Here is an 11,484-nt window from a genome sequence, read left to right as displayed (position 1 = left end):
TTCAAACTTCAGTGGTCTTCTCCCAATGCAAGCATGGGGTTTCCAACGGTGCTCCTTGTGGTCTTTGCCATTATCTTGACGATATAACGGATGGTAACCAAAGACATGTTTCTGCATGCTGATAGGCCTGCAATAACTGGATCTGAGGTGTTCACAATACAAAATATCTGGGGTGACCAGGGTGAGTTGTTGTAGAAACATTTAAGTATAATAGATTCCAGGGACACAATCATTAGGTTGTATACATGTTGAATTTGCCAGTGGTTGATTGAATCATTGCTTGCCACTTCTGTGAGTACGTACATTTCAATACGCAAAGTGAAAGGATGCTTGCACCTGCACAGGTATCCGATTTTGAATACAGGATTTGCTGGCCCTTCATGTTGCCATATAACCTGGATGGTGGCAAAGATTTCTGTTGGTACCACTGTGCCAATACATTTTTTGGTATTCACTATGCTGAATGTCAGTTTACCTTGGGTATCAATGATCTGGCCATTCTCATCATCTGTCCATATAGTTTGGCCAGGCATTTTGTGGATCTTGTCTTGACGTTGATTGGTACGTACTCTCTCGGTTGATTGGAATTTCGCACTTGTCTGGCTTTTGATTGTGGCTTCTCATGATAGAGGACCACTTGTTTTGGCCTTTGCTTTCTGCATTGACACTTCTACTATTGTCTGGTGCCATATGCCTTGCATACAGCATTATAAACTGGGTAATTTCTGGGTGCAGGTATGAGGTCGCACAACCCATATTGCTTACTAAGCTCACCTTCATTGGCTATTAAACCAATGGTGGATGAATTATGTATAGCCTACTGACTCTGTCTATCAATTATTAAGGCTTCATTCTTGAGCCTGCTTTGTCATAATGCTTCCACATTATAACCTCTGAGTTGGTCCAAGAGGTCTTTCTGGAATGTTTCCATTTAGATAGATGCTATCACAAGCTCAAGTATTCTGCAGGCTAGCTCTGCTGTCATTAAGATGTAGTGGCGAACCTTGTCTCTGCATCTGCTTATTAATTGGTCAATTGTCTTGGTTATGTATTCTGAAATTGATGTATTCTGAAATTGAGTTTCCCTCATAATAGATCTTCAAGTGTTGAGTATATACTATCTGGATTTTTCAGATAATCATCGGACTGACCTGATGTGTTCAGTCAATGAATACCTTCATTGCATATCAGTGATTTTAATGTCAATGATTTGTTTATCTGGTTCAGAAGTATTGAGGTCTGGAAATCTTTACTTGACACATTGTCGGAGTAAAGCAAACTTAGATAATCGAACTACTAATTGAGTTTTGGAAATTTGTGGTCATCTTTTAGCTTTTTATATGATTTGTAATGCTACCTGGAGCTCTTGACAGCTATGCAAGTTTCCTCCAACTCTTTTATAATTGTGTGGTGAACCATCGTTGGTTCCCACTGGATAGTACTGAGCCAGGGTCTGGCCAGTACTACAGGTATGTACATATGTTGCTGTTGGGTTAGGGATGGATTGTGCTACTTGTTGCTGTTGGGGTTAGGGTGGGGTTGTTACACCTTTGTATTGTAGTGTTGTGGTACATCCCAGTCGGGCTCCGCCTCCTGGGAGAGGTATAAAAGTCCCTGCTCTGGCTGGGACCCCTCAGTCTGGGATCGTGTATATAATTGTTAGCTGCTTTGTTACAGCAAATAAAAGCCTTTATTTCCTGAGCATCAAGCTTCGTGTATGATAACGCGCATCAAATTGATCTAACTCTGAATTGCAGTACCTTTAGTGACCATAGTGGCTACTACTTGAACTGCAATAGTGGCGTGGGTGAGGTCTTTACAATATTTCCTGGGCTCCACACACAAAGCAATGATTCCAGGAGGGAAAATGGCTGCAGATTTCAAAAGTGAAAGCAAACAGTGAAAATGGCTTTTTTAACAGGCTTCTTCTAACTGTTAGGATCTGTTACTGGATTGATTCTTCTTCCCAATCCAGTTTTCAGTTTTTAGTTTCCCCATACTTCCTGCAAGGACAGTGAGCAATCCTCCCATTGCTGGAGTTCCACTTCAAGAAAAATCACCCGGAGGATTCTGTTCAATATCTGTTCCTTCTTAAACTTTGCAGCAGGTAGACTTGAACTATTTAAGTACTCCCAGATCTGAACAATTGTACCGGGACCTAGTGCCTGCTGGCTGGAGCATGGGGCAATCCCAGAATAAAGGGATAGTGTGTGGAGGATTCGTGCAGAGCTGTAGAGTCATTTATACATGGTGAGATTTGATAGTTGTTTCACTTTCACACCAATTTTACTGGATGTGGAGTTGAGGCTTGTACTCTATCAGTCAAATCTTTAAAACTATGCTGCCACCCTGCCACCATGTTATGTTCTTATTCTCTTTGACATGAATGTACCAATTATACACAATAACTGGTTTAAAAATAATGTGGGTTCTTTATTCAAAAATATGACTATATCCTGATAGTATTCACTGAGATGCTAATTATAATACATCTAATCTCTACCAGTGCTGCTTGCAGACTGACTACAAGTCATAGGGCACATCCTCGCAAGGTGTGTAATGATTGACGGTATAGATACCGCATGTCATCATATCACTACAATACCATGGGATCTTTCACTCTGAGATGACATATGCAATCTCACATCAGCATCTCAACTGAAAGGTAGCATCTTCAATCGTGCAGCACTCCATTAGTATTGCATTGGTGTTTGAGCCGAGGAAAAAACATGCCATAGTTAACGTTTATGTCTTCACCATCTGCCCTGCCAGCAGAAACTTGCAATGAGAGAGGAACAGTACCAGATACATGTCTAGAAGAAATAATTATGTGACTGTGCATGATCACAATTTATTTTAAATAGCAGGGCAATCTTGATTAAAGTTTCTGATAAACATACGAACATTGGGCAAATAAGCTTAGTTTACCGTATGTGTTGATTTGTAGTACCAAATCCATTGATTCTCTGATATTGTCCTCAGGGCAGAAACATTTTTCGATATTGGAGAATAGATATATTTCCCCGATCCTCACTGAGAATTCTTAGTAAAGGAATTATAAGGTTGCTTCTTTGAACGTGTGCTCTGGGCACAGATCTTCATCTGTCCAGGGGACATATTGAGAGAACTGACCCGTATAACTCTGAAAGTTCAAACAGGTAAATGAGGGTTAGAAAGTCATGAGATTGGAAGCTTGCCAGCTTCCTGCCTGGCCGACACATCACATGGATTTCCTTACCTGCTTGTCTGCCTGTGTAAGAATTTTCCTTCAAGTGCCCAGCAAATTAAATGCTCTTGAGGAAGCCACTGAACATCATGTTTTGCCAGGTAATAAGCTGTGTACTCAGTTTACCCATTTCAAATGGATGCGAAAGATTAGTCAAGTTCTTGGTCTTTTTAAAAAACTTCCTTAAAGCTTTAATGATTGTGTTATTTTGCTCCCAAACAATTGAAAGATATGTTTTTTTCAGTCTTCCAGCCATTGGATTTAATGGAATAGAATGAAAGAGAACAAGAATAGGATAATAGGAGTGTCAGGTGATCCAGAGTCAGACGGACTGCATCCATTTACTGTACTACCAGCCATATCTAGGCAGCGTGGTAGCACAGTGGTTAGCATTGCTGCCTCACAGTGCCAGGGACCTGGGTTCAATTCCCGGCTTGGTCACTGTCTGTCTGGAGTCTGCACGTTCTCCCCATGTCGGCGCGGGTTTCCTCTGGATGCTCCGGTTTCCTCCTACAGTCCAAAAGATGTGCAGGTTAGGTTGATTGGCCATGCCAAATTGCCCTTTAGTGTCAGGGGGATGAGCTAAGGTAAATGCACAGGGTTATGGGGATAGGGCCTGGGTGGGATTGTTGTTGGTGCAGACTCGATGGGCCAAATGGCCTCCTTCTGCACTGTGGAATTCTATGATTCTATCTAAAGAGCAATGGACAGCTACTTGGCAATACTGGAAGAGAACTGCCTTTGCAGGCTCTGTTCAGCTTGGTGGCACTTACATTGTACCATCTGCTTCTTGGAGGTCTACAGCCAATCTCCACCATAGGGAGAACACTTCCTGAATCAGTCAAAGGGGCCAATTATATGCTTCTAGTTCTTTCCAGGCATTGTCGCCATGGCAGCAAAGTTTGTCTCCATATCTATCATACAAGTGATTGTTTAGTAGGACCAATTGTTTCATTTTTTCCCCCAGTAAACAGCAACAGCAGAATAACAGGATAATTCGCTGCACTGATGTATTCCTCAAAATATAAGGATGATTGATGACACTCATGTAGTCTAGGCATATTGCCAAGATCTACATGAACAGAAAAAGCTTTGATTCCATCAGTGTACAGCTGGCTAGTGATTAGTCGCAAGTTAATATCTGTTCCTCAGACAATACTTTCATTTTAAGAAAATGATACTTGCCAGCCTTATGTCAAGGGAAAGACTGACCTGAAGGATTACTCTTCAGAGAACAATGTTCTGCCCTTGTCAAAATGACACCCTTGTGGCAGACATGCACAGAAACAGAGTGTGGGTACAACAATGTAGGAGGATCATTACAGGAAATACAAAGGACACATTGCAGCATCAATACAACAGTTGGATTTTCCCTGCGACCACTTCTCCTGCCCTATTACTATCCAGGAGCAATGTCCCTGAAGTGCATCTCAGTTTACAGCTTTGCATCAGACCTGACTCTGGTGACACGGTGGCACAATGGGCAGCATGGTGGCACAGTGGCTAGCGCTGCTGCCTCACAGCACCAGGGACCTGGGTTTGATTCCAGCCTTGGGTGACTGTCTGTGTGGAGTTTGCACGTTCTCCCAGTGCCTGCGTGGATTCGCTCCGGGTGCTCCGGTTTCCTCCCTCAGTCCAAAGATGTGCAGGTTAGGTGAATAAGCCATGCCAAATTACCTCTTATTATCCAAAGATGTGTAGGTTAGGGGGATTAGCTGGGTGAATATGTGGGGTTACGGGAATAGAGCCCAGGTAAGATGCTCTGTTGAAGAGTCGGTGCAGATTTGATGGGCCAAATGGCCTCATTCTGCACTGTGGGGATTCGATGATTCGTTGAAGATTTGAATCCAGTCTTCAGCTGCACATGCCCATGTGAAGGTGCCATTATATTTGGGCACCTGTACCTGTGTACACCTCAAATATCCTGCCCAATATATCCTGCCTCATTTGCCAAAGTCTATCCCCACCAACTCTTTTCCCTCACTAACTCCCCCTGTTGCCACTTCATGCCCCCCACACCCCAGAAAAACTTCAAGAATCTTTAAATACCCTCAATGTTTGCGAGTCCACTACTGTTGCAGGCAGGGCATTCCACATCCTTACTACTCTCTGAGTAAAGAAGTCTGAGTGTTAAGAAGTGAGAAACAAAAATGAAACAAAATACATTTGCAGCTGTTATCTCTGAATAAACACTCATTTTGGTGTAGCTATTTTTATTTCCAATCCTTTTTGAACAACCCATTAAAAACAACAAAGAGAAACAAGAGAAGACCTTGGATTGTAATATGTGCTTACTCCTAGTGTTATTCCTAGGGCCATTTAGCATTCAGTTGACAACGTACTAGTATCACACACATTGCCAGTCATAGATTTATGACAAGTAGATGCATTCAGCCATCCATTTGCTGAAGTGGTTGCGAGGACAGTGACCTGCTTTATCCTCATTGGCAGCAAGAAGACGGAGACTATTTGGAGGTTGCAGCTGATTTAGATAGTGTTTGGGTGGATCAGTCTCATTTTGCATTGTACCTGCAAATTTCCTTGCTGCAGATGACACCGGTCTGGACATGCATCTCTGCTAACCAAGAAACTTTAAATGTAGCATGATTGATAACAGATAGGTGTAACCTGCAGATACAGATGGATGCGACCACTTCTCCTGCCCTATTACTATCCAGGAGCAGTGTCCCTGAAGTGCATCTCAGCTTACAGCTTTGCATCAGACCTGACAGGGGCGACATGGTGGCACAATGGGCAGCATGGTGGCACAGTGGCTAGCGCTGCTGCCTCACAGCACCAGGGACCTGGGTTTGATTCCAGCCTTGGGTGACTGTCTGTGTGGAGTTTGCACAGTTATACTGTCTGTGATTACTCTAGCATTCTTTTTTGATGCAGTCCCATTGACTGTATGACATTATTTGAAAAAGGTGCATCTGAGTAATGGTCCATCATGATGCTTAGCCAACAATCACATGACTTTGCTGTCCCAGCTAGCTTTGAGAATGCAGGAATCCACTTGCACTAACCACTTCACCTCCCTCTGCAAACACTAAAACCTTGTGAGCAGCCTGACCTGCTTGTTATCCTTTTGTTGGTCCGCCGCTTCTCCAAACACATCAGGTGATGGGGGAGGAGGGAGTTACCTGGGAAACCCTTTGATGAGGAAATGGTGGTGAGGTTCAAAATAAATTAGAACATTTAGCGCAAACTGAAACCTGAGTGCCAGGAGAAAATGAACCACAGCAGTTAGAACAATCAAGAAGTGCTTCTTTAAAAATTTTGGAATTAATTTACTGACAGTGACCTTTTAATTCAAAACTTAATTCTAGCAACTATTAATGTCATTTTGAGTTGCCATCCTCCACATCACATGATGTGGCCTCACACTCCAACCATTCTTTGGCCAATACATACAAAGGTCCCATTGAAAATAGCAGGCCAGGGAGCAGGTAAGTGTCTAAGTTAAGTGGGTTTGGGGATGGGAGGGTCAGACATCCAGGGGAATGGGGCTTGGTGTTGGACATTGGGTGATGGGGATGGATATCATGGAGGGGTGGGGGTTCGGACATAAGGGTGGCTGGACACAGGGCAGGGTGGTTATGTGGGTGGAAGAGTTGGGCATCAATGGGGGTGGGATGGTTTGACATTAGGGTGGATGGGGGCCAGGCACTGGGGGTGTCAGATATTGGGGTGTTCAGACACTGGGGTGTGGGGGTGTCGATGGGATGGGGGGGTTCGGAAATGGGGAATGATTGGTCATCAGGAGGGTCAGATATTGGTGGCTGGGGGCTTCGGACATAGGGAAGTGGTAGGACATCACGTAGGTCTAGCCAGGTTGGGGGAGGTGGCATCCAGATGAGTCAGGTCAGGGGTCAGTTTGGCATGGAATCCCATGCAGGTGGGGGGGGGGGGGGGGAGAGAGAGAGAGAGAGAGAGAGGGAGGGGGGGGGAGGCGGGGGAGCGTTTGCGGGTGTGGGGGAGTCCCATGTAGGAACCTTTTAAAATTACGCTGAAGCTAGAAGTGGTATTATTTCTTCTAAGTTTTTCAGAGTTACTATTAGTAAATACTGGCAGAACCATCCGAAGTTAGAGATTTAAATCATTTCGTCAGATGGTTCCCAGTGCAATGTAATTGTCCAGGGGAAGTTAGCACTTCTGGACAGCTGCCAAGTAAACCTGTGAACATCCGAGAGGGATTCCCCAGTACATCTTTAGGGTATCCCCCAAACCGGATATTGGGGAGCCAGGAAGGTACAGAATATTTTTATATCTGGTAAAGAGTAATGTTAAAAAATACTTTAAAAAAAAATGTCCCAATGATTTTTCTCCAGGCTGCATCCTGGAGATTGATCTTCAATTTTTGGAGACTCCAGGCCAATCCTTGTGCCATCTTCAAATGTATTTTAAAATTAAGATTACACTCATTTGAATTCAATACCTTCCTGTCCACTGGACAGTCTTTACAAAACACCAACTGGTGAGAAGGGCTAATGCTTTATTTATTTATTTATTCGCTCAGTTTTTTTGCTTTGACCAAAATATTTATATTCATGAACTGGGCAAATCAAACATGAAAATTAAGGATTTATCTTTCAAATATTAAAGTTATAGGACAAGCAAAACAAAAGAGACAATTTTCATCACGTTACTGCCTTAGTTGAGTTCACAAACTGTGTGGGAGCAGGCATTAAATTAAACATTATTACCTCTCCAGCACTTACCAACACTTTCACAATTGGTTTGATTTTCCAATCATACTGACCAGATATTAAACAATTAAATGTGTGTTAGGTGAGGTCATGACGATTCTGGTGCCATTTTCCAACCTTACTGCTTAACTTGGTGCTCACATTAACCAATTACAAATCCTGAGATTCCCATTCAAATTCAAGGGGTAATCCGGTGCTCTCTTTAAGTTGTTGAAGACTCTTAAGATTTGATTGGATTTGATTTATTATTGTCACATGTATTAGCATACAGTGAAAAGTATTGTTTCATGCACGCTATACAGACAAAGCATACCGTACATAGAGAAGGAAACGAGAGAGTGCAGAATGTAGTGTAACAGTCATAGCTGGGGAGTAGAGAAAGATCAACTTAATGCGAGGTGGGTCCATTCAAAAGTCTGATGGCAGCAGGAAAGAAGCTGTTTTTGAGTCGGTTGGTACGTGATCTCAGACTTTTGTATCTTTTGCCCGATGGATGAAGGTGGAAGAGAGAATGTCCAGAATGCATGGGGTCCTTGATTATGCGGGCTGCTTTGCCGAGGCAGTGGGAAATGTGGACAGAGTCAATGGATGGGAGGCTGGTTTGAGTGATGGACTGGGATTCATTCACGAATCTACAGCACTGACTAATTTCCTGAATCCTAATTACCAAGCTGGCTATGAGGAGTACATTTCACATTGGCAGTTAACCTCAGCCACACAAATAAGGCGTGAAACAAAAACTGGGAAGGATCCATTGCCAAATCATAATTTTGCTGTTCCTGTTGCCCCACAGTTTTGTAACTTGAGTAGGAGATAGTGTCACTGCACTGAATCCATGAGGCTGAGAGCTTCTTGAATAGCACATTTATAGATGTGGTCACACCACAACCTAAGAGTATGCAGGGAGAAAGAGAACAGGTAACCACCAAATATTTAAAAAGAAACAGGCAGGTAGTACATCCCACTCTTCAACTAGTGTTCAGTTCTGATTGGTTGCGGGCAGAGATAGCCATTTCTGTGGTTGCAAACATAAATCCATTGTCCGGGTTGAGGCTCTAGGCTGCTGAGCTCCCTGGTGGAGGGAGGGTGAACAGCCAGCAGTCATGGTCCACATTGATCTGAACGACATAAGTGGGCTGTGGGCCTACAGTCAGAATTTAGGGAGCTAGGTAGGAAATTAGCAAAATTGACATCAAAACTTGTAATCTCTGGTTTATTCTCAGTACCACGTTCAAATGAATATAGAACCAGGAGGATAAAGCAGACGAAAGCGGAGAGGGAATTAGATTCTTGGGGCATTGGGACCAGTTCTGGTGAATGTGGCCTGTACAGGCTGGGCAGATTGTACCTAAATAGGCCTGGGACTGAGTTCCTTGTGTGTTATTTTTCTTGTAGCTATTTGGAAGAGTTTACAAACTAACTTGGCAGAGACGTGGAAGCAAGAAGATAATATCCGAAAGGAATATCAAGGTCCATGATTGAAAACAACAAAGAACAATCTCGATTAAGAATGATTAACTGGAGAAAAGTCAACTTAATGGGGGGATGTAATAACTGGAAATGAGAAAATGGCTGAGGCATTGAACAGGTATTTTGTGTCGGTCTTCACAGTGGAAGACACAAATAACATGCCAAAAATTGATGACAGGAAGACTATGGCAGGTGAGAACCCAGAAACTACCATTATCATGAAAGAGGTAGTGTTGGGCACGTTAATGGGGCTAAGGTGGACAAGTCTCCTGGTCCTGATGGAATGCATCCTAGGGTGCTAAAAGAGATGGCGGGAGAAATAGCAAATGCACTAGTGGTAATTTACCAAAATTCACTGGACTCTGGGGTGGTTCCCGCAGATTGAAAAACAGCAAATGTGATGCCACTGTTTAAAAAAGGAGGTAGACAAAAGGCAGATAACTATAGGCCAGTTAGCTTAACTTCTGTAGTAGGGAAAATGCTTGAATCTATCATCAAGGAAGAAATAGCGAGACATCTGAATATAAATTGTCCCATGGGTAAGACGCAGCATGGGTTCATGAAGGGCAGGTCATGTTTGACTAATTTGGTGGAATTCTTTGAGAACATTACATGTGCAGCGGACAATGGGGAACCTGTGGATGTGGTGTATCTGGATTTCCAGAAGGCATTTGACAAGGTGCCGCACCAAAGACTGCTACATAACATAAAGGTGCACAGTGTTACGGGTAATCTATTAGCATGGATAGAGGATTGGTTAACTAACAGAAAGCAAAGAGTGGTGGTAAATGGGTGTTTTTCTGGTTGGCGATCAGTGACTAGTGGTGTGCCTCAGGGATCAGTGTTGGGACCGCAATTGTTTACGATTTACATAGATGATTTGGAGTTGTGGACCAAGTGTAGTGTGTCAAAATTTGCAGATGACACTAAGATGGGTGGAAGAGCAAAGTGTGCAGAGGACGCTGAAAGTCTGCAAAGGGATATAGATAATCTAAGTGAGTGGGCAAGGGTCTGGCAGATGGAGTACAATGTTGGTAAATGTGAGATCATCCATTTTGATAGGAATAACAGCAAAATGGACTATTATTTAAATGGTAAAAATTTGCAGCATGCTGCTGTGCAGAGGGACCTGGGTGTCCTTGTGCAGGGATCTCAAGGAATTGGTTTGCAGGTGCAGCAGGTAATTAAGAAGGCAAATGGAATTTTGTCCTTCATTGCTAGAGGGATGGAGTTTAAAAACAGCGAGATTATGTTGCAGCTGTAGAAGGTGCTGGTGAGGCCACACCTGGAGTATTGTGTACAGTTTTGGTCTCCTTACTTGAGAAAGGATATACTGGCACTGGAGGGGGTGCAGAGGAGATTCACTAGGTTGATTCCGGAGTTGAGAGGGTTGGCTTATGAGGAGAGACTGAGTAGACTGGGGCTATACTCATTGGAATTCAGAAGAATGAGGGGAGATCTTATAGAAGCATATAAGATTATGAAGGAATAGATAAGATAGAAGCAGGGAAGTTGTTTCCACTGGCGGGTGAAACTAGAACTAGGGGGCATGGCCTCAAAATAAAGGGAAGCAGATTTAGGACTGAGTTGAGGAGGAACTTCTTCACACAAAGGGTTGTGAATCTGTGGAATTCCCTGCCCAGTGAAGCAGTTGAGGCTACCTCATTGAATGTTTTTAAGGCAAGGATAGATACATTTTTGAACAGTAAAGGAATTAAGGGTTATGGTGAGCGGGCAGGTAAGTGGAGCTGAGTCCACAAAAAGATCAGCCATGATCTTATTGAATGGCGGAGCAGGCTCGAGGGGCCAGATGGCCTACTCCTACTCCTAGTTCTTATGTTCTTATGTTCTTAATTGGGGTAAGAATGGATCTGGGTTGAATAAACTGGAGTCAAAGCTTGGCAGGAAAAATAATAGCTGAACAATGGAGAAAATAGTTCAGGCGCAGTCAAAGTATATTCCCTCGAAAGGGAAAGGTGGGGCTAACAAATGCAGAGCTCACTGGATGACCAGAGAGGTAGAAAGAAAGTTATGGAAGGTAGAAAGTACAATTGAGAAACAGGCTTAATCTAGAAAGCT

Source organism: Mustelus asterias, chromosome 1, assembly GCF_964213995.1.
Source record: "Mustelus asterias chromosome 1, sMusAst1.hap1.1, whole genome shotgun sequence".
NCBI classification, from domain to species: Eukaryota; Metazoa; Chordata; class Chondrichthyes; order Carcharhiniformes; family Triakidae; genus Mustelus; species Mustelus asterias.
This window is presented reverse-complemented; position numbering follows the sequence as displayed.